The sequence below is a fragment of the Siphateles boraxobius genome, unplaced genomic scaffold, assembly GCF_051911475.1.
Source record: "Siphateles boraxobius isolate OS27281-9 unplaced genomic scaffold, OSU_SipBor_1 25, whole genome shotgun sequence".
Taxonomy (NCBI): Eukaryota; Metazoa; Chordata; class Actinopteri; order Cypriniformes; family Leuciscidae; genus Siphateles; species Siphateles boraxobius.
The window spans coordinates 2,831,778-2,855,712 of record NW_027508866.1 but is presented as its reverse complement, the minus strand read 5'-3'; the positions used below and the strand labels follow the sequence as shown (position 1 = coordinate 2,855,712).

Sequence of the window (23,935 nt, the reverse complement as noted above, 5' to 3'; positions counted from 1 at the left end):
AAACACGCTCCTCTAGCTCACTTAAATCTTGGTCTTTAGGTGATTTTGTCTTATATTAAGTGTGATGAGATATTTTGACTAGAAATTAGAAAAATATACTTGGCAAGATTTTGAGTTTTTGCAGTGTAGTACTTGACGTCACGTTCTGCAGCATCAGAGGCTGATGCTTTGGCAAAATTGAACTTTTTTTGCAGGTCTGTAGATGCTGTAGTGGGATTCAAAGCATTTTAAATCGCTGTTAACTGAATTACCGTGGCTCTTTTGCAGAAACGCTAAGCACGGGTATACTTGTTGTTCTGTGGAGTTTCTTTGAACAACTTTTCATTGACTTTTTGCAGCATCGGCTTAGAGCAAGCGCAACAAGCACGCCCTGGTAACAGCCTCCCTAGGTGGGAGGCTGATGCCTTTTAGTTCAAAGTCAAGCCTACGGCATAGCCTATATGCGGCTGTTTACATTTAGAGCCCGCCATTTCTGTTCCATGTGTTTTTCTCCAATTACACAGCCATTTTGGTTATATGGACAAAACAAACGTATCAATGATGTTTTTCGATGACTAGATTAATTTAAAGTTCATGACTCTTTCCCACCTGTTTTGTGTGCAGTCTGCCTCTCTGCTTTCGTACGCAAAGCCTTCGTCGTAGGTCCAGTGCAAAAGCAAGAAGTGGCCTTTTCCCCTTAGGCCACTGGGCCTCTTGCGCACAGTGCTTTGTGTAATTTCAGCCTGAAAGGGCACATGCACGGGCAGGCAAGAATGATTCACTGACAGTCTGACGCACACAAAAACCCACCACAGCTATGCGAAGTTTGTCCGTTCTATGCTAACTCAGATCTTGCGGTCATTATTGCTTTGAACAAACCATCCTTGAATTTGTCGAACATCCAACTTAAATATAGCCCATTAAAGACGACCCAGGTGGGACTTGAACTCACAATCTCCAGCTCCGGAGGCTGATGCCTTATCCATTAGGCCACTGGGCCTTGTCTGGAGTACTTTTTCCTTTAATCAGTAATTTGGCTTCAAGGGGTTTCTAACGCTCAAACAACTACACTTTCGTATCTCGACGCCAGGTCGTGTTCCGTCTTTGAGATGGGCTTCACTGAATTTGTGGCGCCCTCCCGAAAGACTTAATGTAAAAGAGGCTCGTTGGTCTAGGGGTATGAATCTCGCTTTGGGTGCGAGAGGTCCCGGGTTCAAATCCCGGACGAGCCCGGGGATTTCAGACCAAGCAGCGAGAGCAACAAGGTTGGATCCTTCCTTTTGCAGCACTGAGCCAAACTCAAAACTGTCATGTTTTTGAAACCCTTACTACTGCTTGTGTTCATCTGTACTACAACATAGCCAAGATTCAGCCAGATGACAAGCGCTTATTTCCTTGCACAGAACGAACTCAGAATCGCTGCCTGCCAGGGAGTGTGGCTCCCTAACGACAAACGCTTTCTATTAAAACTAGTGCCTTCCCATTCTGTAAGAGGCCAGCATTCAGTGACTCTACAAGTGTACGCAAGTAGCCTAATCTATTGTCAGTCAGGCTCGTTGGTCTAGGGGTATGATTCTCGCTTCGGGTGCTAGAGATCCCGGCTTCAAATCCCGGACGAGCCCTCTCACCTTTAGTATGAGTTCAAGGGTTCTCTGACTCTGTATGCAATTGCATGTGATACCACAGGATTTTTTTTTCTTTTTTTAAGCTGGGTGATAAAACAAATTGTGCTCTTCTTGGTGTATGAAAGGCATTGTTTTCCCTTAGAAGTTGACAGATAAGAAAGCTTATTCTGACGGAGAAGAAAGCTCATTCAGAAGCTCAAGCCCGCTTGAATGAGTCAGTCAGAAACTAGACTTGCTGAAGTTCTCTCTGGAGCTGAGACTCAGTGAGTTGCCCAAAAATCACCCGAAGGGCAATCTGATTATGGAGGAGTTAGCCATGTTGTCCTCCCCACCTCTCAGCCCCCGCCAAAGCATTTACTTTTCTTTATCAACAACTTCATAGTCTGGCCATTTACTGCAACCCACATAGTACTTGACGTCACGTTCTGCAGCATCAGAGGCTGATGCTTTGGCAAAATTGAACTTTTTTCGCAGGTCTGTAGATGCTGTAGTGGGATTCAAAGCATTTTAAATCGCTCTTAACTGAATTACCGTGGCTCTTTTGCAGAAACGCTAAGCACGGGTATACTTGTTGTTCTGTGGAGTTTCTTTGAACAACTTTTCATTGACTTTTTGCAGCATCGGCTTAGAGCAAGCGCAACAAGCACGCCCTAGTAACAGCCTCTCTAGGTGGGAGGCTGATGCCTTTTAGTTCAAAGTCAAGCCTACGGCATAGCCTATATGCGGCTGTTTACATTTAGAGCCCGCCATTTCTGTTCCATGTGTTTTTCTCCAATTACACAGCCATTTTGGTTATATGGACAAAACAAACGTATCAATGATGTTTTTCGATGACTAGATTAATTTAAAGTTCATGACTCTTTCCCACCTGTTTTGTGTGTAGTCTGCCTCTCTGCTTTCGTACGCAAAGCCTTCGTCGTAGGTCCAGTGCAAAAGCAAGAAGTGGCCTTTTCCCGGACAAGCGCTTATTTCCTTGCACAGAACGAACTCAGAATCGCTGCCTGCCAGGGAGTGTGGCTCCCTAACGACAAACGCTTTCTATTAAAACTAGTGCCTTCCCATTCTGTAAGAGGCCAGCATTCAGTGACTCTACAAGTGTACGCAAGTAGCCGAATCTATTGTCAGTCAGGCTCGTTGGTCTAGGGGTATGATTCTCGCTTCGGGTGCTAGAGATCCCGGCTTCAGATCCCGGACGAGCCCTTTCACCTTTAGTATGAGTTCAAGGGTTCTCTGACTCTGTATGCAATTGCATGTGATACCACAGGATTTTTTTTTGCTTTTTTTAAGCTGGGTGATAAAACAAATTGTGCTCTTCTTGGTGTATGAAAGGCATTGTTTTCCCTTAGAAGTTGACGGATAAGAAAGCTTATTCTGACGGAGAAGAAAGCTCATTCAGAAGCTCAAGCCCGCTTGAATGAGTCAGTCAGAAACTAGACTTGCTGAAGTTCTCTCTGGAGCTGAGACTCAGTGAGTTGCCCAAAAATCACCCGAAGGGCAATCTGATTATGGAGGAGTTAGCCATGTTGTCCTCCCCACCTCTCAGCCCCCGCCAAAGCATTTACTTTTCTTTATCAACAACTTCATAGTCTGGCCATTTACTGCAACCCACATAGTACTTGACGTCACGTTCTGCAGCATCAGAGGCTGATGCTTTGGCAAAATTGAACTTTTTTCGCAGGTCTGTAGATGCTGTAGTGGGATTCAAAGCATTTTAAATCGCTCTTAACTGAATTACCGTGGCTCTTTTGCAGAAACGCTAAGCACGGGTATACATGTTGTTCTGTGGAGTTTCTTTGAACAACTTTTCATTGACTTTTTGCAGCATCGGCTTAGAGCAAGCGCAACAAGCACGCCCTAGTAACAGCCTCCCTAGGTGGGAGGCTGATGCCTTTTAGTTCAAAGTCAAGCCTACGGCATAGCCTATATGCGGCTGTTTGCATTTAGAGCCCGCCATTTCTGTTCCATGTGTTTTTCTCCAATTACACAGCCATTTTGGTTATATGGTCAAAACAAACGTATCAATGATGTTTTTCGATGACTAGATTAATTTAAAGTTCATGACTCTTTCCCACCTGTTTTGTGTGTAGTCTGCCTCTCTGCTTTCGTACGCAAAGCCTTCGTCGTAGGTCCAGTGCAAAAGCAAGAAGTGGCCTTTTCCCCTTAGGCCACTGGGCCTCTTGCGCACAGTGCTTTGTGTAATTTCAGCCTGAAAGGGCAAATGCACGGGCAGGCAAGAATGATTCACTGACAGTCTGACGCACACAAAACCCCACCACAGCTATCCGAAGTTTGTCCGTTCTATGCTAACTCAGATCTTGCGGTCATTATTGCTTTGAACAAACCATCCTTGAATTTGTCGAACATCCAACTTAAATATAACCCATTAAAGACGACCCAGGTGGGACTTGAACTCACAATCTCCAGCTCCGGAGGCTGATGCCTTATCCATTAGGCCACTGGGCCTTGTCTGGAGCTCTTTTTCCTTTGATCAGTAATTTGGCTTCAAGGGGTTTCTAACGCTCAAACAACTACACTTTCGTATCTCGACGCCAGGTCGTGTTCCGTCTTTGAGATGGGCTTCACTGAATTTGTGGCGCCCTCCCGAAAGACTTAATGTAAAAGAGGCTCGTTGGTCTAGGGGTATGATTCTCGCTTTGGGTGCGAGAGGTCCCGGGTTCAAATCCCGGACGAGCCCGGGGATTTCAGACCAAGCAGCGAGAGCAACAAGGTTGGATCCTTCCTTTTGCAGCACTGAGCCAAACTCAAAACTGTCATGTTTTTGAAACCCTTACTACTGCTTTTGTTCATCTGTACTACAACATAGCCAAGATTTAGCCAGATGACAAGCGCTTATTTCCTTGCACAGAACGAACTCAGAATCGCTGCCTGCCAGGGAGTGTGGCTCCGTAACGACAAACGCTTTCTATTAAAACTAGTGCCTTCCCATTCTGTAAGAGGCCAGCATTCAGTGACTCTACAAGTGTACGCAAGTAGCCGAATCTATTGTCAGTCAGGCTCGTTGGTCTAGGGGTATGATTCTTGCTTCGGGTGCTAGAGATCCCGGCTTCAAATCCCGGACGAGCCCTCTCACCTTTAGTATGAGTTCAAGGGTTCTCTGATTCTGTATGCAATTGCATGTGATACCACAGGATTTTTTTTTCTTTTTTTAAGCTGGGTGATAAAACAAATTGTGCTCTTCTAGGTGTATGAAAGGCATTGTTTTCCCTTAGAAGTTGACAGAGAAGAAAGCTCATTCTGACAGAGAAGAAAGCTCATTCAGAAGCTCAAACCCGCTTGAATGAGTCAGTCAGAAACCAGACTTGCTGAAGTTCTATCTGGAGCTGAGACTCAGTGAGTTGCCCAAAAATCACCCGAAGGGCAATCTGATTATGGAGGAGTTAGCCATGTTGTCCTCCCCACCTCTCAGCCCCCGCCAAAGCATTTACTTTTCTTTATCAACAACTTCATAGTCTGGCCATTTACTGCAACCCACATAGTACTTGACGTCACGTTCTGCAGCATCAGAGGCTGATGCTTTGGCAAAATTGAACTTTTTTCGCAGGTCTGTAGATGCTGTAGTGGGATTCAAAGCATTTTAAATCGCTCTTAACTGAATTACCGTGGCTCTTTTGCAGAAACGCCAAGCACGGGTATACTTGTTGTTCTGTGGAGTTTCTTTGAACAACTTTTCATTGACTTTTTGCAGCATCGGCTTAGAGCAAGCGCAACAAGCACGCCCTAGTAACAGCCTCCCTAGGTGGGAGGCTGATGCCTTTTAGTTCAAAGTCAAGCCTACGGCATAGCCTATATGCGGCTGTTTACATTTAGAGCCCGCCATTTCTGTTCCATGTGTTTTTCTCCAATTACACAGCCATTTTGGTTATATGGACAAAACAAATGTATCAATGATGTTTTTCGATGACTAGATTAATTTAAAGTTCATGACTCTTTCCCACCTGTTTTGTGTGTAGTCTGCCTCTCTGCTTTCGTACGCAAAGCCTTCGTTGTAGGACCAGTGCAAAAGCAAGAAGTGGCCTTTCCCCTTAGGCCACTGGGCCTCTTGCGCACAGTGCTTTGTGCAATTTCAGCCTGAAAGGGCACATGCACGGGCAGGCAAGAATGATTCACTGACAGTCTGACGCACACAAAAACCCACCACAGCTATCCGAAGTTTGTCCGTTCTATGCTAACTCAGATCTTGCGGTCATTATTGCTTTGAACAAACCATCCTTGAATTTGTCGAACATCCAACTTAAATATAGCCCATTAAAGACGACCCAGGTGGGACTTGAACTCACAATCTCCAGCTCTGGAGGCTGATGCCTTATCCATTAGGCCACTGGGCCTTGTCTGGAGTTCTTTTTCCTTTGATCAGTAATTTGGCTTCAAGGGGTTTCTAACGCTCAAACAGCTACACTTTCGTATCTCGACGCCAGGTCGTGTTCCGTCTTTGAGATGGGCTTCACTGAATTTGTGGCGCCCTCCTGAAAGACTTAATGTAAAAGAGGCTCGTTGGTCTAGGGGTATGATTCTCGCTTTGGGTGCGAGAGGTCCCGGGTTCAAATCCCGGACGAGCCCGGGGATTTCAGACCAAGCAGCTAGAGCAACAAGGTTGGATCCTACCTTTTGCAGCACTGAGACAAACTCAAAACTGTCATGTTTTTGAAACCCTTACTACTGCTTGTGTTCATCTGTACTACAACATAGCCAAGATTCAGCCAGATGACAAGCGCTTATTTCCTTGCACAGAACGAACTCAGAATCGCTGCCTGCCAGGGAGTGTGGCTCCCTAACGACAAACGCTTTCTATTAAAACTAGTGCCTTCCCATTCTGTAAGAGGCCAGCATTCAGTGACTCTACAAGTGTACGCAAGTAGCCGAATCTACGAAAGCAGAGAGGAAGACTACACACAAAACAGGTGGGAAAGAGTCATGAACTTTAAATTAATCTAGTCATCGAAAAACATCATTGATACGTTTGTTTTGTCCTAGGGTCCTAGGGTCCCGAGTTCAAATCCCGGACGAGCCCAGCAGTTTCAGAACAAGCAGCCAGTCAGATGACAAGCGTTTATTTCCTGCACAGAATGTACTCTGAATCGCTGCCTGCCAGAGAGTACGGCTCCCTAACGACAAACGCTCTTATTAAAACTAGTCCCTGCTCATTCTGTTTGAGGCCAGCGTTCGGTGACTGTACAAGTGTACGCAAGTAGCCCCATCCAGCGTCAGGCAGGCTCGTTGGTCTAGTGGTATGATTCTCGCTTCGGGTGCTAGAGAGCCCGGCTTCAAATCCCGGACGAGCCCTCTCACCTTTAGTATGAGTTCAAGGGTTCTCTGACTCTGTATGCAATTGCATGTGATACCACAGGATTTTTTTTTTCTTTTTTTAAGCTGGGTGATAAAACAAATTGTGCTCTTCTTGGTGTATGAAAGGCATTGTTTTCCCTTAGAAGTTGACAGAGAAGAAAGCTCATTCTGACGGAGAAGAAAGCTCATTCAGAAGCTCAAGCCCGCTTGAATGAGTCAGTCAGAAACTAGACTTGCTGAAGTTCTCTCTGGAGCTGAGACTCAGTGAGTTGCCCAAAAATCACCCGAAGGGCAATCTGATTATGGAGGAGTTAGCCATGTTGTCCTCCCCACCTCTCAGCCCCCGCCAAAGCATTTATTTTTCTTTATCAACAACTTCATAGTCTGGCCATTTACTGCAACCCACATAGTACTTGACGTCACGTTCTGCAGCATCAGAGGCTGATGCTTTGGCAAAATTGAACTTTTTTCGCAGGTCTGTAGATGCTGTAGTGGGATTCAAAGCATTTTAAATCGCTCTTAACTGAATTACCGTGGCTCTTTTGCAGAAACGCTAAGCACGGGTATACTTGTTGTTCTGTGGAGTTTCTTTGAACAACTTTTCATTGACTTTTTGCAGCATCGGCTTAGAGCAAGCGCAACAAGCACGCCCTAGTAACAGCCTCCCTAGGTGGGAGGCTGATGCCTTTTAGTTCAAAGTCAAGCCTACGGCATAGCCTATATGCAGCTGTTTACATTTAGAGCCCGCCATTTCTGTTCCATGTATTTTTCTCCAATTACACAGCCATTTTGGTTATGTGGACAAAACAAACGTATCAATGATGTTTTTCGATGACTAGATTAATTTAAAGTTCATGACTCTTTCACACCTGTTTTGTGTGCAGTCTGCCTCTCTGCTTTCGTACGCAAAGCCTTCGTCGTAGGTCCAGTGCAAAAGCAAGAAGTGGCCTTTTCCCGGACGAGCCCTCTCACCTTTAGTATGAGTTCAAGGGTTCTCTGACTCTGTATGCAATTGCATGTGATACCACAGGATTTTCTTTTTCTTTTTTTAAGCTGGGTGATAAAACAAATTGTGCTCTTCTTGGTGTATGAAAGGCATTGTTTTCCCTTAGAAGTTGACAGAGAAGAAAGCTCATTCTGACGGAGAAGAAAGCTCATTCAGAAGCTCAAGCCCGCTTGAATGAGTCCAGTCAGAAGCTAGACTTGCTGAAGTTCTCTCTGGAGCTGAGACTCAGTGAGTTGCCCAAAAATCACCCGAAGGGCAATCTGATTATGGATAAGTTAGCCATGTTGTCCTCCCCACCTCTCAGCCCCCGCCAAAGCATTTACTTTTCTTTATCAACAACTTCATAGTCTGGCCATTTACTGCAACCCACATAGTACTTGACGTCACGTTCTGCAGCATCAGAGGCTGATGCTTTGGCAAAATTGAACTTTTTTCGCAGGTCTGTAGATGCTGTAGTGGGATTCAAAGCATTTTAAATCGCTCTTAACTGAATTACCGTGGCTCTTTTGCAGAAACGCTAAGCACGGGTATACTTGTTGTTCTGTGGAGTTTCTTTGAACAACTTTTCATTGACTTTGTGCAGCATCGGCTTAGAGCAAGCGCAACAAGCACGCCCTAGTAACAGCCTCCCTAGGTGGGAGGCTGATGCCTTTTAGTTCAAAGTCAAGCCTACGGCATAGCCTATATGCGGCTGTTTACATTTAGAGCCCGCCATTTCTGTTCCATGTGTTTTTCTCCAATTACACAGCCATTTTGGTTATATGGACAAAACAAACGTATGAATGATGTTTTTCGATGACTAGATTAATTTAAAGTTCATGACTCTTTCCCACCTGTTTTGTGTGTAGTCTGCCTCTCTGCTTTCGTACGCAAAGCCTTCGTCGTAGGTCCAGTGCAAAAGCAAGAAGGGGCCTTTTCCCCTTAGGCCACTGGGCCTCTTGCGCACAGTGCTTTGTGTAATTTCAGCCTGAAAGGGCACATGCACGGGCAGGCAAGAATGATTCACTGACAGTCTGACGCACACAAAACCCCACCACAGCTATCCGAAGTTTGTCCGTTCTATGCTAACTCAGATCTTGCGGTCATTATTGCTTTGAACAAACCATCCTTGAATTTGTCGAACATCCAACTTAAATATAGCCCATTAAAGACGACCCAGGTGGGACTTGAACTCACAATCTCCAGCTCCGGAGGCTGATGCCTTATCCATTAGGCCACTGGGCCTTGTCTGGAGTTCTTTTTCCTTTGATCAGTAATTTGGCCTCAAGGGGTTTCTAACGCTCAAACAACTACACTTTCGTATCTCGACGCCAGGTCGTGTTCCGTCTTTGAGATGGGCTTCACTGAATTTGTGGCGCCCTACCGAAAGACTTAATGTAAAAGAGGCTCGTTGGTCTAGGGGTATGATTCTCGCTTTGGGTGCGAGTGGTCCCGGGTTCAAATCCCGGACGAGCCCGGGGATTTCAGACCAAGCAGCGAGAGCAACAAGGTTGGATCCTTCCATTTGCAGCACTGAGCCAAACTCAAAACTGTCATGTTTTTGAAACCCTTACTACTGCTTGTGTTCATCTGTACTACAACATAGCCAAGATTCAGCCAGGTGACAAGCGCTTATTTCCTTGCACAGAACGAACTCAGAATCGCTGCCTGCCAGGGAGTGTGGCTCCCTAACGACAAACGCTTTCTATTAAAACTAGTGCCTTCCCATTCTGTAAGAGGCCAGCATTCAGTGACTCTACAAGTGTACGCAAGTAGCCAAATCTATTGTCAGTCAGGCTCGTTGGTCTAGGGGTATGATTCTCGCTTCGGGTGCTAGAGATCCCGGCTTCAAATCCCGGACGAGCCCTCTCACCTTTAGTATGAGTTCAAGGGTTCTCTGACTCTGTATGCAATTGTATGTGATACCAGAGGATTTTTTTTTGCTTTTTTTAAGCTGGGTGATAAAACAAATTGTGCTCTTCTTGGTGTATGAAAGGCATTGTTTTCCCTTAGAAGTTGACAGAGAAGAAAGCTCATTCTGACGGAGAAGAAAGCTCATTCAGAAGCTCAAGCCCGCTTGAATGAGTCAGTCAGAAACTAGACTTGCTGAAGTTCTCTCTGGAGCTGAGACTCAGTGAGTTGCCCAAAAATCACCCGAAGGGCAATCTGATTATGGAGGAGTTAGCCATGTTGTCCTCCCCACCTCTCAGCCCCCGCCAAAGCATTTACTTTTCTTTATCAACAACTTCATAGTCTGGCCATTTACTGCAACCCACATAGTACTTGACGTCACGTTCTGCAGCATCAGAGGCTGATGCTTTGGCAAAATTGAACTTTTTTCGCAGGTCTGTAGATGCTGTAGTGGGATTCAAAGCATTTTAAATCGCTCTTAACTGAATTACCGTGGCTCTTTTGCAGAAACGCTAAGCACGGGTATACTTGTTGTTCTGTGGAGTTTCTTTGAACAACTTTTCATTGACTTTTTGCAGCATCAGCTTAGAGCAAGCGCAACCAGCACGCCCTAGTAACAGCCTCCGGAGGTGGGAGGCTGATGCCTTTTAGTTCAAAGTCAAGCCTACGGCATAGCCTATATGCGGCTGTTTACATTTAGAGCCCGCCATTTCTGTTCCATGTGTTTTTCTCCAATTACACAGCCATTTTGGTTATATGGACAAAAAAAACGTATCAATGATGTTTTTCGATGACTAGATTAATTTAAAGTTCATGACTCTTTCCCACCTGTTTTGTGTGCAGTCTGCCTCTCTGCTTTCGTACGCAAAGCCTTCGTCGTAGGTCCAGTGCAAAAGCAAGAAGTGGCCTTTTCCCCTTAGGCCACTGGGCCTCTTGCGCACAGTGCTTTGTGTAATTTCAGCCTGAAAGGGCACATGCACGGGCAGGCAAGAATGATTCACTGACAGTCTGATGCAGACAAAACCCCACCACAGCTATTCGAAGTTTGTCCGTTCTATGCTAACTCAGATCTTGCGGTCATTATTGCTTTGAACAAACCATCCTTGAATTTGTCGAACATCCAACTTAAATATAGCCCATTAAAGACGACCCAGGTGGGACTTGAACTCACAATCTCCAGCTCCGGAGGCTGATGCCTTATCCATTAGGCCACTGGGCCTTGTCTGGAGTTCTTTTTCCTTTGATCAGTAATTTGGCTTCAAGGGGTTTCTAACGCTCAAACAGCTACACTTTCGTATCTCGACGCCAGGTCGTGTTCCGTCTTTGAGATGGGCTTCACTGAATTTGTGGCGCCCTCCCGAAAGACTTAATGTAAAAGAGGCTCGTTGGTCTAGGGGTATGATTCTCGGTTTGGGTGCGAGAGGTCCTGGGTTCAAATAACGGACGAGCCCGGGGATTTCAGACCAAGCAGCTAGAGCAACAAGGTTGGATCCTTCCTTTTGCAGCACTGAGCCAAACTCAAAACTGTCATGTTTTTGAAACCCTTACTACTGCTTGTGTTCATCTGTACTACAACATAGCCAAGATTCAGCCAGATGACAAGCGCTTATTTCCTTGCACAGAACGAACTCAGAATCGCTGCCTGCCAGGGAGTGTGGCTCCCTAACGACAAACGCTTTCTATTAAAACTAGTTCCTTCCCATTCTGTAAGAGGCCAGCATTCAGTGACTCTACAACTGTACGCAAGTAGCCGAATCTATTGTCAGTCAGGCTCGTTGGTCTAGGGGTATGATTCTCGCTTCGGGTGCGAGAGATCCCGGGTTCAAATCCAGGACGAGCCAAGCAGTTTCAGAACAAGCAGCCAGTCAGATGACAAGCGTTTATTTCCTGCACAGAATGTACTCTGAATCGCTGCCTGCCAGAGAGTACAGCTCCCTAACGACAAACGCTCTTATTAAAACTAGTCCCTGCTCATTCTGTTTGAGGCCAGCGTTCGGTGACTGTACAAGTGTACGCAAGTAGCCCCATCCAGCGTCAGGCAGGCTCGTTGGTCTAGTGGTATGATTCTCGCTTCGGGTGCTAGAGATCCCGGCTTCAAATCCCGGACGAGCCCTCTCACCTTTAGTATGAGTTCAAGGGTTCTCTGACTCTGTATGCAATTGCATGTGATACCACAGGATTTTTTTTTTCTTTTTTTAAGCTGGGTGATAAAACAAATTGTGCTCTTCTTGGTGTATGAAAGGCATTGTTTTCCCTTAGAAGTTGACAGAGAAGAAAGCTCATTCTGACGGAGAAGAAAGCTCATTCAGAAGCTCAAGCCCGCTTGAATGAGTCCGTCAGAAACTAGACTTGCTGAAGTTCTCTCTGGAGCTGAGACTCAGTGAGTTGCCCAAAAATCACCCGAAGGGCAATCTGATTATGGAGGAGTTAGCCATGTTGTCCTCCCCACCTCTCAGCCCCTGCCAAAGCATTTACTTTTCTTTATCAACAACTTCATAGTCTGGCCATTTACTGCAACCCACATAGTACTTGACGTCACGTTCTGCAGCATCAGAGGCTGATGCTTTGGCAAAATTGAACTTTTTTCGCAGGTCTGTAGATGCTGTAGTGGGATTCAAAGCATTTTAAATCGCTCTTAACTGAATTACCGTGGCGGTTTTGCAGAAACGCTAAACACGGGTATACTTGTTGTTCTGTGGAGTTTCTTTGAACAACTTTTCATTGACTTTTTGCAGCATCGGCTTAGAGCAAGCGCAACAAGCACGCCCTAGTAACAGCCTCCCTAGGTGGGAGGCTGATGCCTTTTAGTTCAAAGTCAAGCCTACGGCATAGCCTATATGCGGCTGTTTACATTTAGAGCCCGCCATTTCTGTTCCATGTGTTTTTCTCCAATTACACAGCCATTTTGGTTATATGGACAAAACAAACGTATCAATGATGTTTTTCGATGACTAGATTAATTTAAAGTTCATGACTCTTTCCCACCTGTTTTGTGTGTAGTCTGCCTCTCTGCTTTCGTACGCAAAGCCTTCGTCGTAGGTCCAGTGCAAAAGCAAGAAGTGGCCTTTTCCCCTTAGGCCACTGGGCCTCTTGCGCACAGTGCTTTGTGTAATTTCAGCCTGAAAGGGCACATGCACGGGCAGGCAAGAATGATTCACTGACAGTCTGACGCACACAAAACCCCACCACAGCTATCCGAAGTTTGTCCGTTCTATGCTAACTCAGATCTTGCGGTCATTATTGCTTTGAACAAACCATCCTTGAATTTGTCAAACATCCAACTTAAATATAGCCCATTAAAGACGACCCAGGTGGGACTTGAACTCACAATCTCCAGCTCCGGAGGCTGATGCCTTATCCATTAGGCCACTGGGCCTTGTCTGGAGTTCTTTTTCCTTTGATCAGTAATTTGGCCTCAAGGGGTTTCTAACGCTCAAACAGCTACACTTTCGTATCTCGACGCCAGGTCGTGTTCCGTCTTTGAGATGGGCTTCACTGAATTTGTGGCGCCCTCCCGAAAGACTTAAGGTAAAAGAGGCTCGTTGGTCTAGGGGTATGATTCTCGCATTGGGTGCGAGAGGTCCCGGGTTCAAATCCCGGACGAGCCGGGGATTTCAGACCAAGCAGCTAGAGCAACAAGGTTGGATCCTTCCTTTTGCAGCACTGAGCCAAACTCAAAACTGTCATGTTTTTGAAACCCTTACTACTGCTTGTGTTCATCTGTACTACAACATAGCCAAGATTCAGCCAGATGACAAGCGCTTATTTCCTTGCACAGAATGTACTCTGAATCGTTGCCTGCGAGAGAGTACGGCTCCCTAACGACAAACGCTCTTATTAAAACTAGTCCCCTCTCATTCTGTTTGAGGCCAGCGTTCGGTGACTGTACAAGTGTACGCAAGTAGCCCCATCCAGCGTCAGGCAGGCTCGTTGGTCTAGTGGTATGTTTCTCGCTTCGGGTACTAGAGATCCCGGCTTCAAATCCCGGACGAGCCCTCTCACCTTTAGTATGAGTTCAAGGGTTCTCTGACTCTGTATGCAATTGCATGTGATACCACAGGATTTTTTTTTCTTTTTTTAAGCTGGGTGATAAAACAAATTGTGCTCTTCTTGGTGTATGAAAGGCATTGTTTTCCCTTAGAAGTTGACAGAGAAGAAAGCTCATTCTGACGGAGAAGAAAGCTCATTCAGAAGCTCAAGCCCGCTTGAATGAGTCAGTCAGAAACTAGACTTGCTGAAGTTCTCTCTGGAGCTGAGACTCAGTGAGTTGCCCAAAAATCACCCGAAGGGCAATCTGATTATGGAGGAGTTAGCCATGTTGTCCTCCCCACCTCTCAGCCCCCGCCAAAGCATTTACTTTTCTTTATCAACAACTTCATAGTCTGGCCATTTACTTGACGTCACGTTCTGCAGCATCAGAGGCTGATGCTTTGGCAAAATTGAACTTTTTTCGCAGGTCTGTAGATGCTGTAGTGGGATTCAAAGCATTTTAAATCGCTCTTAACTGAATTACCGTGGCTCTTTTGCAGAAACGCTAAGCACGGGTATACTTGTTGTTCTGTGGAGTTTCTTTGAACAACTTTTCATTGACTTTTTGCAGCATCGGCTTAGAGCAAGCGCAACAAGCACGCCCTAGTAACAGCCTACCTAGGTGGAGGGCTGATGCCTTTTAGTTCAAAGTCAAGCCTACGGCATAGCCTATATGCGGCTGTTTAAATTTAGAGCCCGCCATTTCTGTTCCATGTGTTTTTCTCCAATTACACAGCCATTTTGGTTATATGGACAAAACAAACGTATCAATGATGTTTTTCGATGACTAGATTAATTTAAAGTTCATGACTCTTTCCCACCTGTTTTGTGTGTAGTCTGCCTCTCTGCTTTCGTACGCAAAGCCTTCGTCGTAGGTCCAGTGCAAAAGCAAGATGTGGCCTTTTCCCCTTAGGCCACTGGGCCTCTTGCGCACAGTGCTTTGTGTAATTTCAGCCTGAAAGGGCACATGCACGGGCAGGCAAGAATGATTCACTGACAGTCTGACGCACACAAAACCCCACCACAGCTATCCGAAGTTTGTCCGTTCTATGCTAACTCAGATCTTGCGGTCATTATTGCTTTGAACAAACCATCCTTGAATTTGTCGAACATCCAACTTAAATACAGCCCATTAAAGACGACCCAGGTGGGACTTGAACTCACAATCTCCAGCTCCGGAGGCTGATGCCTTATCCATTAGGCCACTGGGCCTTGTCTGGAGTTCTTTTTCCTTTGATCAGTAATTTGGCTTCAAGGGGTTTCTAACGCTCAAACAGCTACACTTTCGTATCTCGACGCCAGGTCGTGTTCCGTCTTTGAGATGGGCTTCACTGAATTTGTGGCGCCCTCCCGAAAGATTTAATGTAAAAGAGGCTCGTTGGTCTAGGGGTATGATTCTCGCTTTGGGTGCGAGAGGTCCCGGGTTCAAATCCCGGACGAGCCCGGGGATTTCAGACCAAGCAGCTAGAGCAACAAGGTTGGATCCTTCCTTTTGCAGCACTGAGCCAAACTCAAAACTGTCATGTTTTTGAAACCCTTACTACTGCTTGTGTTCATCTGTACTACAACATAGCCAAGATTCAGCCAGATGACAAGCGCTTATTTCCTTGCACAGAACGAACTCAGAATCGCTGCCTGCCAGGGAGTGTGGCTCCCTAACGACAAACGCTTTCTATTAAAACTAGTGCCTTCCCATTCTGTAAGAGGCCAGCATTCAGTGACACTACAACTGTACGCAAGTAGCCGAATCTATTGTCAGTCAGGCTCGTTGGTCTAGGGGTATGATTCTCGCTTCGGGTGCGAGAGGTCCCGGGTTCAAATCCCGGACGAGCCCAGCAGTTTCAGAACAAGCAGCCAGTCAGATGACAAGCGTTTATTTCCTGCACAGAATGTACTCTGAATCGCTGCCTGCCAGAGAGTACGGCTCCCTAACGACAAATGCTCTTATTAAAACTAGTCCCTGCTCATTCTGTTTGAGGCCAGCGTTCGGTGACTGTACAAGTGTACGCAAGTAGCCCCATCCAGCGTCAGGCAGGCTCGTTGGTCTAGTGGTATGATTCTCGCTTCGGGTGCTAGAGATCCCGGCTTCAAATCCCGGACGAGCCCTCTCACCTTTAGTATGAGTTCAAGGGTTCTCTGACTCTGTATGCAATTGCATGTGATACCACAGGATTTTTTTTTTCTTTTTTTAAGCTGGGTGATAAAACAAATTGTGCTCTTCTTGGTGTATGAAAGGCATTGTTTTCCCTTAGAAGTTGACAGAGAAGAAAGCTCATTCTGACGGAGAAGAAAGCTCATTCAGAAGCTCAAGCCCGCTTGAATGAGTCAGTCAGAAACTAGACTTGCTGAAGTTCTCTCTGGAGCTGAGACTCAGTGAGTTGCCCAAAAATCACCCGAAGGGCAATCTGATTATGGAGGAGTTAGCCATGTTGTCCTCCCCACCTCTCAGCCCCCGCCAAAGCATTTACTTTTCTTTATCAACAACTTCATAGTCTGGCCATTTACTGCAACCCACATAGTACTTGACGTCACGTTCTGCAGCATCAGAGGCTGATGCTTTGGCAAAATTGAACTTTTTTCGCAGGTCTGTAGATGCTGTAGTGGGATTCAAAGCATTTTAAATCGCTCTTAACTGAATTACCGTGGCTCTTTTGCAGAAACGCTAAGCACGGGTATACTTGTTGTTCTGTGGAGTTTCTTTGAACAACTTTTCATTGACTTTTTGCAGCATCGGCTTAGAGCAAGCGCAACAAGCACGCCCTAGTAACAGCCTACCTAGGTGGAGGGCTGATGCCTTTTAGTTCAAAGTCAAGCCTACGGCATAGCCTATATGCGGCTGTTTAAATTTAGAGCCCGCCATTTCTGTTCCATGTGTTTTTCTCCAATTACACAGCCATTTTGGTTATATGGACAAAACAAACGTATCAATGATGTTTTTCGATGACTAGATTAATTTAAAGTTCATGACTCTTTCCCACCTGTTTTGTGTGTAGTCTGCCTCTCTGCTTTCGTACGCAAAGCCTTCGTCGTAGGTCCAGTGCAAAAGCAAGATGTGGCCTTTTCCCCTTAGGCCACTGGGCCTCTTGCGCACAGTGCTTTGTGTAATTTCAGCCTGAAAGGGCACATGCACGGGCAGGCAAGAATGATTCACTGACAGTCTGACGCACACAAAACCCCACCACAGCTATCCGAAGTTTGTCCGTTCTATGCTAACTCAGATCTTGCGGTCATTATTGCTTTGAACAAACCATCCTTGAATTTGTCGAACATCCAACTTAAATATAGCCCATTAAAGACGACCCAGGTGGGACTTGAACTCACAATCTCCAGCTCCGGAGGCTGATGCCTTATCCATTAGGCCACTGGGCCTTGTCTGGAGTTCTTTTTCCTTTGATCAGTAATTTGGCTTCAAGGGGTTTCTAACGCTCAAACAGCTACACTTTCGTATCTCGACGCCAGGTCGTGTTCCGTCTTTGAGATGGGCTTCACTGAATTTGTGGCGCCCTCCCGAAAGATTTAATGTAAAAGAGGCTAGTTGGTCTAGGGGTATGATTCTCGCTTTGGGTGCGAGAGGTCCCGGGTTCAAATCCCGGACGAGCCCGGGGATTTCAGACCAAGCAGCTAGAGCAACAAGGTTGGATCCTTCCTTTTGCAGCACTGAGCCAAACTCAAAACTGTCATGTTTTTGAAACCCTTACTACTGCTTGTGTTCATCTGTACTACAACATAGCCAAGATTCAGCCAGATGACAAGCGCTTATTTCCTTGCACAGAACGAACTCAGAATCGCTGCCTGCCAGGGAGTGTGGCTCCCTAACGACAAACGCTTTCTATTAAAACTAGTGCCTTCCCATTCTGTAAGAGGCCAGCATTCAGTGACACTACAACTGTACGCAAGTAGCCGAATCTATTGTGAGTCAGGCTCGTTGGTCTAGGGGTATGATTCTCGCTTCGGGTGCGAGAGGTCCCGGGTTCAAATCCCGGACGAGCCCAGCAGTTTCAGAACAAGCAGCCAGTCAGATGACAAGCGTTTATTTCCTGCACAGAATGTACTCTGAATCGCTGCCTGCCAGAGAGTACGGCTCCCTAACGACAAACGCTCTTATTAAAACTAGTCCCTGCTCATTCTGTTTGAGGCCAGCGTTCGGTGACTGTACAAGTGTACGCAAGTAGCCCCATCCAGCGTCAGGCAGGCTCGTTGGTCTAGTGGTATGATTCTCGCTTCGGGTGCTAGAGATCCCGGCTTCAAATCCCGGACGAGCCCTCTCACCTTTAGTATGAGTTCAAGGGTTCTCTGACTCTGTATGCAATTGCATGTGATACCACAGGATTTTTTTTTTCTTTTTTTAAGCTGGGTGATAAAACAAATTGTGCTCTTCTTGGTGTATGAAAGGCATTGTTTTCCCTTAGAAGTTGACAGAGAAGAAAGCTCATTCTGACGGAGAAGAAAGCTCATTCAGAAGCTCAAGCCCGCTTGAATGAGTCAGTCAGAAACTAGACTTGCTGAAGTTCTCTCTGGAGCTGAGACTCAGTGAGTTGCCCAAAAATCACCCGAAGGGCAATCTGATTATGGAGGAGTTAGCCATGTTGTCCTCCCCACCTCTCAGCCCTTGCCAAAGCATTTACTTTTCTTTATCAACAACTTCATAGTCTGGCCATTTACTGCAACCCACATAGTACTTGACGTCACGTTCTGCAGCATCAGAGGCTGATGCTTTGGCAAAATTGAACTTTTTTCGCAGGTCTGTAGATGCTGTAGTGGGATTCAAAGCATTTTAAATCGCTCTTAACTGAATTACCGTGGCTCTTTTGCAGAAACGCTAAACACGGGTATACTTGTTGTTCTGTGGAGTTTCTTTGAATAACTTTTCATTGACTTTTTGCAGCATCGGCTTAGAGCAAGCGCAACAAGCACGCCCTAGTAACAGCCTCCCTAGGTGGGAGGCTGATGCCTTTTAGTTCAAAGTCAAGCCTACGGCATAGCCTATATGCGGCTGTTTACATTTAGAGCCCGCCATTTCTGTTCCATGTGTTTTTCTCCAATTACACAGCCATTTTGGTTATATGGACAAAACAAACGTATCAATGATGTTTTTCGATGACTAGATTAATTTAAAGTTCATGACTCTTTCCCACCTGTTTTGTGTGTAGTCTGCCTCTCTGCTTTCGTACGCAAAGCCTTCGTCGTAGGTCCAGTGCAAAAGCAAGAAGTGGCCTTTTCCCGGACAAGCGCTTATTTCCTTGCACAGAACGAACTCAGAATCGCTGCCTGCCAGGGAGTGTGGCTCCCTAACGACAAACGCTTTCTATTAAAACTAGTGCCTTCCCATTCTGTAAGAGGCCAGCATTCAGTGACTCTACAAGTGTACGCAAGTAGCCGAATCTATTGTCAGTCAGGCTCGTTGGTCTAGGGGTATGATTCTCGCTTCGGGTGCTAGAGATCCCGGCTTCAAATCCCGGACGAGCCCTCTCACCTTTAGTATGAGTTCAAGGGTTCTCTGACTCTGTATGCAATTGCATGTGATACCACAGGATTTTTTTTTCTTTTTTTAAGCTGGGTGATAAAACAAATTGTGCTCTTCTTGGTGTATGAAAGGCATTGTTTTCCCTTAGAAGTTGACAGAGAAGAAAGCTCATTCTGACGGAGAAGAAAGCTCATTCAGAAGCTCAAGCCCGCTTGAATGAGTCAGTCAGAAACTAGACTTGCTGAAGTTCTCTCTGGAGCTGAGACTCAGTGAGTTGCCCAAAAATCACCCGAAGGGCAATCTGATTATGGAGGAGTTAGCCATGTTGTCCTCCCCACCTCTCAGCCCCCGCCAAAGCATTTACTTTTCTTTATCAACAACTTCATAGTCTGGCCATTTACTGCAACCCACATAGTACTTGACGTCACGTTCTGCAGCATCAGAGGCTGATGCTTTGGCAAAATTGAACTTTTTTCGCAGGTCTGTAGATGCTGTAGTGGGATTCAAAGCATTTTAAATCGCTCTTAACTGAATTACCGTAGCTCTTTTGCAGAAACGCTAAGCACGGGTATACTTGTTGTTCTGTGGAATTTCTTTGAACAACTTTTCATTGACTTTTTGCAGTATCGGCTTAGAGCAAGCGCAACAAGCACGCCCTAGTAACAGCCTCCCTAGGTGGGAGGCTGATGCCTTTTAGTTCAAAGTCAAGCCTACGGCATAGCCTATATGCGGCTGTTTGCATTTAGAGCCCGCCATTTATGTTCCATGTGTTTTTCTCCAATTACACAGCCATTTTGGTTATATGGACAAAACAAACGTATCAATGATGTTTTTCGATGACTAGATTAATTTAAAGTTCATGACTCTTTCCCACCTGTTTTGTGTGTAGTCTGCCTCTCTGCTTTCGTACGCAAAGCCTTCGTCGTAGGTCCAGTGCAAAAGCAAGAAGTGGCCTTTTCCCCTTAGGCCACTGGGCCTCTTGCGCACAGTGCTTTGTGTAATTTCAGCCTGAAAGGGCACATGCACGGGCAGGCAAGAATGATTCACTGACAGCCTGACGCACACAAAACCCCACCACAGCTATCCGAAGTTTGTCCGTTCTATGCTAACTCAGATCTTGCGGTCATTATTGCTTTGAACAAACCATCCTTGAATTTGTCGAACATCCAACTTAAATATAGTCCATTAAAGACGACCCAGGTGGGACTTGAACCCACAATCTCCAGCTCCGGAGGCTGATGCCTTATCCATTAGGCCTTACTACTATAAGCTTACTACTGCTTGTGTTCATCTGTACTACAACATAGCCAAGATTCAGCCAGATGACAAGCGCTTATTTCCTTGCACAGAACGAACTCAGAATCGCTGCCTGCCAGGGAGTGTGGCTCCCTAACGACAAACGCTTTCTATTAAAACTAGTGCCTTCCCATTCTGTAAGAGGCCAGCATTCAGTGACTCTACAAATGTACGCAAGTAGCCGAATCTTTTGTCAGTCAGGCTCGTTGGTCTAGGGGTATGATTCTCGCTTCGGGTGCGAGAGATCCCGGGTTCAAATCCCGGACGAGCCCAGCAGTTTCAGAACAAGCAGCCAGTCAGATGACAAGCGTTTATTTCCTGCACAGAATGTACTCTGAATCGCTGCCTGCCAGAGAGTACGGCTCCCTAACGACAAACGCTCTTATTAAAACTAGTCCCTGCTCATTCTGTTTGAGGCCAGCGTTCGGTGACTGTACAAGTGTACGCAAGTAGCCCTATCCAGCGTCAGGCAGGCTCGTTGGTCTAGTGGTATGATTCTCGCTTCGGGTGCTAGAGATCCCGGCTTCAAATCCCGGGCGAGCCCTCTCACCTTTAGTATGAGTTCAAGGGTTCTCTGACTCTGTATGCAATTGCATGTGATATCACAGGATTTTTTTTTTCTTTTTTTAAGCTGGGTGATAAAACAAATTGTGCTCTTCTTGGTGTATGAAAGGCATTGTTTTCCCTTAGAAGTTGACAGAGAAGAAAGCTCATTCTGACGGAGAAGAAAGCTCATTCAGAAGCTCAAGCCCGCTTGAATGAGTCAGTCAGAAACTAGACTTGCTGAAGTTCTCTCTGGAGCTGAGACTCAGTGAGTTGCCCAAAAATCACCCGAAGGGCAATCTGATTATGGAGGAGTTAGCCATGTTGTCCTCCCCACCTCTCAGCCCCCGCCAAAGCATTTACTTTTCTTTATCAACAACTTCATAGTCTGGCCATTTACTGCAACCCACATAGTACTTGACGTCACGTTCTGCAGCATCAGAGGCTGATGCTTTGGCAAAATTGAACTTTTTTCGCAGGTCTGTAGATGCTTTAGTGGGATTCAAAGCATTTTAAATCGCTCTTAACTGAATTAATGTGGCTCTTTTGCAGAAACGCTAAGCACGGGTATACTTGTTGTTCTGTGGAGTTTCTTTGAACAACTTTTCATTGACTTTTTGCAGCATCGGCTTAGAGCAAGCGCAACAAGCACGCCCTAGTAACAGCCTCCCTAGGTGGGAGGCTGATGCCTTTTAGTTCAAAGTCAAGCCTACGGCATAGCCTATATGCGGCTGTTTACATTTACAGCCCGCCATTTCTGTTCCAAGTGTTTTTCTCCAATTACACAGCCATTTTGGTTATATGGACAAAACAAACGTATCAATGATGTTTTTCGATGACTAGATTAATTTAAAGTTCATGACTCTTTCCCACCTGTTTTGTGTGTAGTCTGCCTCTCTGCTTTCGTACGCAAAGCCTTCGTCGTAGGTCCAGTGCAAAAGCAAGAAGTGGCCTTTTCCCCTTAGGCCACTGGGCCTCTTGCGCACAGTGCTTTGTGTAATTTCAGCCTGAAAGGGCACATGCACGGGCAGGCAAGAATGATTCACTGACAGCCTGACGCACACAAAACCCCACCACAGCTATCCGAAGTTTGTCCGTTCTATGCTAACTCAGATCTTGCGGTCATTATTGCTTTGAACAAACCATCCTTGAATTTGTCGAACATCCAACTTAAATATAGCCCATTAAAGCAACCCAGGTGGGACTTGAACTCACAATCTCCAGCTCCCGAGGCTGATGCCTTATCCATTAGGCCACTGGACCTTGTCTGGAGTTCTTTTTCCTGTGATCAGTAATTTGGCTTCAAAGGGTTTCTAACGCTCAAACAGCTACACTTTCGTATCTCGACGCCGGGTCGTTTTCCGTCTTTGAGATGGGCTTCACTGAATTTGTGGCGCCCTCCCGAAAGACTTAATGTAAAAGAGGCTCGTTGGTCTAGGGGTATGATTCTCGCTTTGGGTGCGAGAGGTCCCGGGTTCAAATCCCGGACGAGCCCGGGGATTTCAGACCAAGCAGCTAGAGCAACAAGGTTGGATCCTTCCTTTTGCAGCACTGAGCCAAACTCAAAACTGTCATGTTTTTGAAACCCTTACTACTGCTTGTGTTCATCTGTACTACAACACAGTCAGATGACAAGTGTTTATTTCCTGCACAGAATGTACTCTGAATCGCTGCCTGCCAGAGAGTACGGCTCCCTAACGACAAACGCTCTTATTAAAACTAGTCCCTGCTCATTCTGTTTGAGGCCAGCGTTCAGTGACTGTACAAGTGTACGCAAGTAGCCCCATCCAGCGTCAGGCAGGCTCGTTGGTGTAGTGGTATGATTCTCGCTTCGGGTGCTAGAGATCCCGGCTTCGCTTTGGCAAAATTGAACTTTTTTCGCAGGTCTGTAGATGCTGTAGTGGGATTCAAAGCATTTTAAATCGCTCTTAACTGAATTACCGTGGCTCTTTTGCAGAAACGCTAAGCACGGGTATACTTGTTGTTCTGTGGAGTTTCTTTGAACAACTTTTCATTGACTTTTTGCAGCATCGGCTTAGAGCAAGCGCAACAAGCACGCCCTAGTAACAGCCTCCCTAGGTGGGAGGCTGATGCCTTTTAGTTCAAAGTCAAGCCTACGGCATAGCCTATATGCGGCTGTTTACATTTAGAGCCCGCCATTTCTGTTCCATGTGTTTTTCTCCAATTACACAGCCATTTTGGTTATATGGACAAAACAAACGTATCAATGATGTTTTTCGATGACTAGATTAATTTAAAGTTCATGACTCTTTCCCACCTGTTTTGTGTGTAGTCTGCCTCTCTGCTTTCGTACGTAAAGCCTTCGTCGTAGGTCCAGTGCAAAAGCAAGAAGTGGCCTTTTCCCCTTAGGCCACTGGGACTCTTGCGCACAGTGCTTTGTGTAATTTCAGCCTGAAAGGGCACATGCACGGGCAGGCAAGAATGATTCACTGACAGTCTGACGCACACAAAACCCCACCACAGCTATCCGAAGTTTGTCCGTTCTATGCTAACTCAGATCTTGCGGTCATTATTGCTTTGAACAAACCATCCTTGAATTTGTCGAACATCCAACTTAAATATAGCCCATTAAAGACGACCCAGGTGGGACTTGAACTCACAATCTCCAGCTCCGGAGGCTGATGCCTTATCCATTAGGCCACTGGGCCTTGTCTGGAGTTCTTTTTCCTTTGATCAGTAATTTGGCTTCAAGGGGTTTCTAACGCTCAAACAGCTACACTTTCGTATCTCGACGCCAGGTCGTGTTCCGTCTTTGAGATGGGCTTCACTGAATTTGTG

At 45.9% G+C, this 23,935-nt stretch overlaps 21 non-coding genes across 21 annotated transcripts; 12 read left to right on the top strand and 9 right to left on the bottom strand.

Annotated features, from left to right (window-relative positions):
- Positions 1-906: 906 nt before the first annotated feature.
- On the bottom strand, positions 907-979 carry trnar-ccg (transfer RNA arginine (anticodon CCG)). The gene has a single exon. It is a non-coding gene; the product is annotated as a tRNA-Arg (tRNA).
- Positions 980-1,139: 160 nt separating this feature from the next.
- Positions 1,140-1,211, top strand: trnap-ugg (transfer RNA proline (anticodon UGG)). Its single transcript has one exon. It is a non-coding gene; the product is annotated as a tRNA-Pro (tRNA).
- A 2,783-nt stretch (positions 1,212-3,994) lies between these two features.
- Positions 3,995-4,067, bottom strand: trnar-ccg (transfer RNA arginine (anticodon CCG)). The gene has a single exon. It is a non-coding gene; the product is annotated as a tRNA-Arg (tRNA).
- Positions 4,068-4,227: 160 nt separating this feature from the next.
- trnap-ugg (transfer RNA proline (anticodon UGG)) lies at positions 4,228-4,299 on the top strand. Its single transcript has one exon. It is a non-coding gene; the product is annotated as a tRNA-Pro (tRNA).
- A 1,578-nt stretch (positions 4,300-5,877) lies between these two features.
- trnaw-cca (transfer RNA tryptophan (anticodon CCA)) lies at positions 5,878-5,950 on the bottom strand. Its single transcript has one exon. It is a non-coding gene; the product is annotated as a tRNA-Trp (tRNA).
- Positions 5,951-6,110: 160 nt separating this feature from the next.
- On the top strand, positions 6,111-6,182 carry trnap-ugg (transfer RNA proline (anticodon UGG)). The gene has a single exon. It is a non-coding gene; the product is annotated as a tRNA-Pro (tRNA).
- Positions 6,183-9,065: 2,883 nt separating this feature from the next.
- On the bottom strand, positions 9,066-9,138 carry trnar-ccg (transfer RNA arginine (anticodon CCG)). The gene has a single exon. It is a non-coding gene; the product is annotated as a tRNA-Arg (tRNA).
- Positions 9,139-9,298: 160 nt separating this feature from the next.
- trnap-ugg (transfer RNA proline (anticodon UGG)) lies at positions 9,299-9,370 on the top strand. The gene has a single exon. It is a non-coding gene; the product is annotated as a tRNA-Pro (tRNA).
- Positions 9,371-10,950: 1,580 nt separating this feature from the next.
- Positions 10,951-11,023, bottom strand: trnar-ccg (transfer RNA arginine (anticodon CCG)). Its single transcript has one exon. It is a non-coding gene; the product is annotated as a tRNA-Arg (tRNA).
- A 550-nt stretch (positions 11,024-11,573) lies between these two features.
- trnap-cgg (transfer RNA proline (anticodon CGG)) lies at positions 11,574-11,645 on the top strand. The gene has a single exon. It is a non-coding gene; the product is annotated as a tRNA-Pro (tRNA).
- Positions 11,646-13,107: 1,462 nt separating this feature from the next.
- trnar-ccg (transfer RNA arginine (anticodon CCG)) lies at positions 13,108-13,180 on the bottom strand. The gene has a single exon. It is a non-coding gene; the product is annotated as a tRNA-Arg (tRNA).
- A 160-nt stretch (positions 13,181-13,340) lies between these two features.
- Positions 13,341-13,412, top strand: trnap-ugg (transfer RNA proline (anticodon UGG)). Its single transcript has one exon. It is a non-coding gene; the product is annotated as a tRNA-Pro (tRNA).
- Positions 13,413-14,972: 1,560 nt separating this feature from the next.
- Positions 14,973-15,045, bottom strand: trnar-ccg (transfer RNA arginine (anticodon CCG)). The gene has a single exon. It is a non-coding gene; the product is annotated as a tRNA-Arg (tRNA).
- A 160-nt stretch (positions 15,046-15,205) lies between these two features.
- trnap-ugg (transfer RNA proline (anticodon UGG)) lies at positions 15,206-15,277 on the top strand. The gene has a single exon. It is a non-coding gene; the product is annotated as a tRNA-Pro (tRNA).
- A 318-nt stretch (positions 15,278-15,595) lies between these two features.
- Positions 15,596-15,667, top strand: trnap-cgg (transfer RNA proline (anticodon CGG)). Its single transcript has one exon. It is a non-coding gene; the product is annotated as a tRNA-Pro (tRNA).
- Positions 15,668-17,129: 1,462 nt separating this feature from the next.
- trnar-ccg (transfer RNA arginine (anticodon CCG)) lies at positions 17,130-17,202 on the bottom strand. Its single transcript has one exon. It is a non-coding gene; the product is annotated as a tRNA-Arg (tRNA).
- A 160-nt stretch (positions 17,203-17,362) lies between these two features.
- On the top strand, positions 17,363-17,434 carry trnap-ugg (transfer RNA proline (anticodon UGG)). Its single transcript has one exon. It is a non-coding gene; the product is annotated as a tRNA-Pro (tRNA).
- A 318-nt stretch (positions 17,435-17,752) lies between these two features.
- On the top strand, positions 17,753-17,824 carry trnap-cgg (transfer RNA proline (anticodon CGG)). Its single transcript has one exon. It is a non-coding gene; the product is annotated as a tRNA-Pro (tRNA).
- Positions 17,825-20,793: 2,969 nt separating this feature from the next.
- trnap-cgg (transfer RNA proline (anticodon CGG)) lies at positions 20,794-20,865 on the top strand. The gene has a single exon. It is a non-coding gene; the product is annotated as a tRNA-Pro (tRNA).
- A 1,694-nt stretch (positions 20,866-22,559) lies between these two features.
- On the top strand, positions 22,560-22,631 carry trnap-ugg (transfer RNA proline (anticodon UGG)). Its single transcript has one exon. It is a non-coding gene; the product is annotated as a tRNA-Pro (tRNA).
- A 1,101-nt stretch (positions 22,632-23,732) lies between these two features.
- trnar-ccg (transfer RNA arginine (anticodon CCG)) lies at positions 23,733-23,805 on the bottom strand. The gene has a single exon. It is a non-coding gene; the product is annotated as a tRNA-Arg (tRNA).
- Between the last annotated feature and the right edge of the window lie 130 nt (positions 23,806-23,935).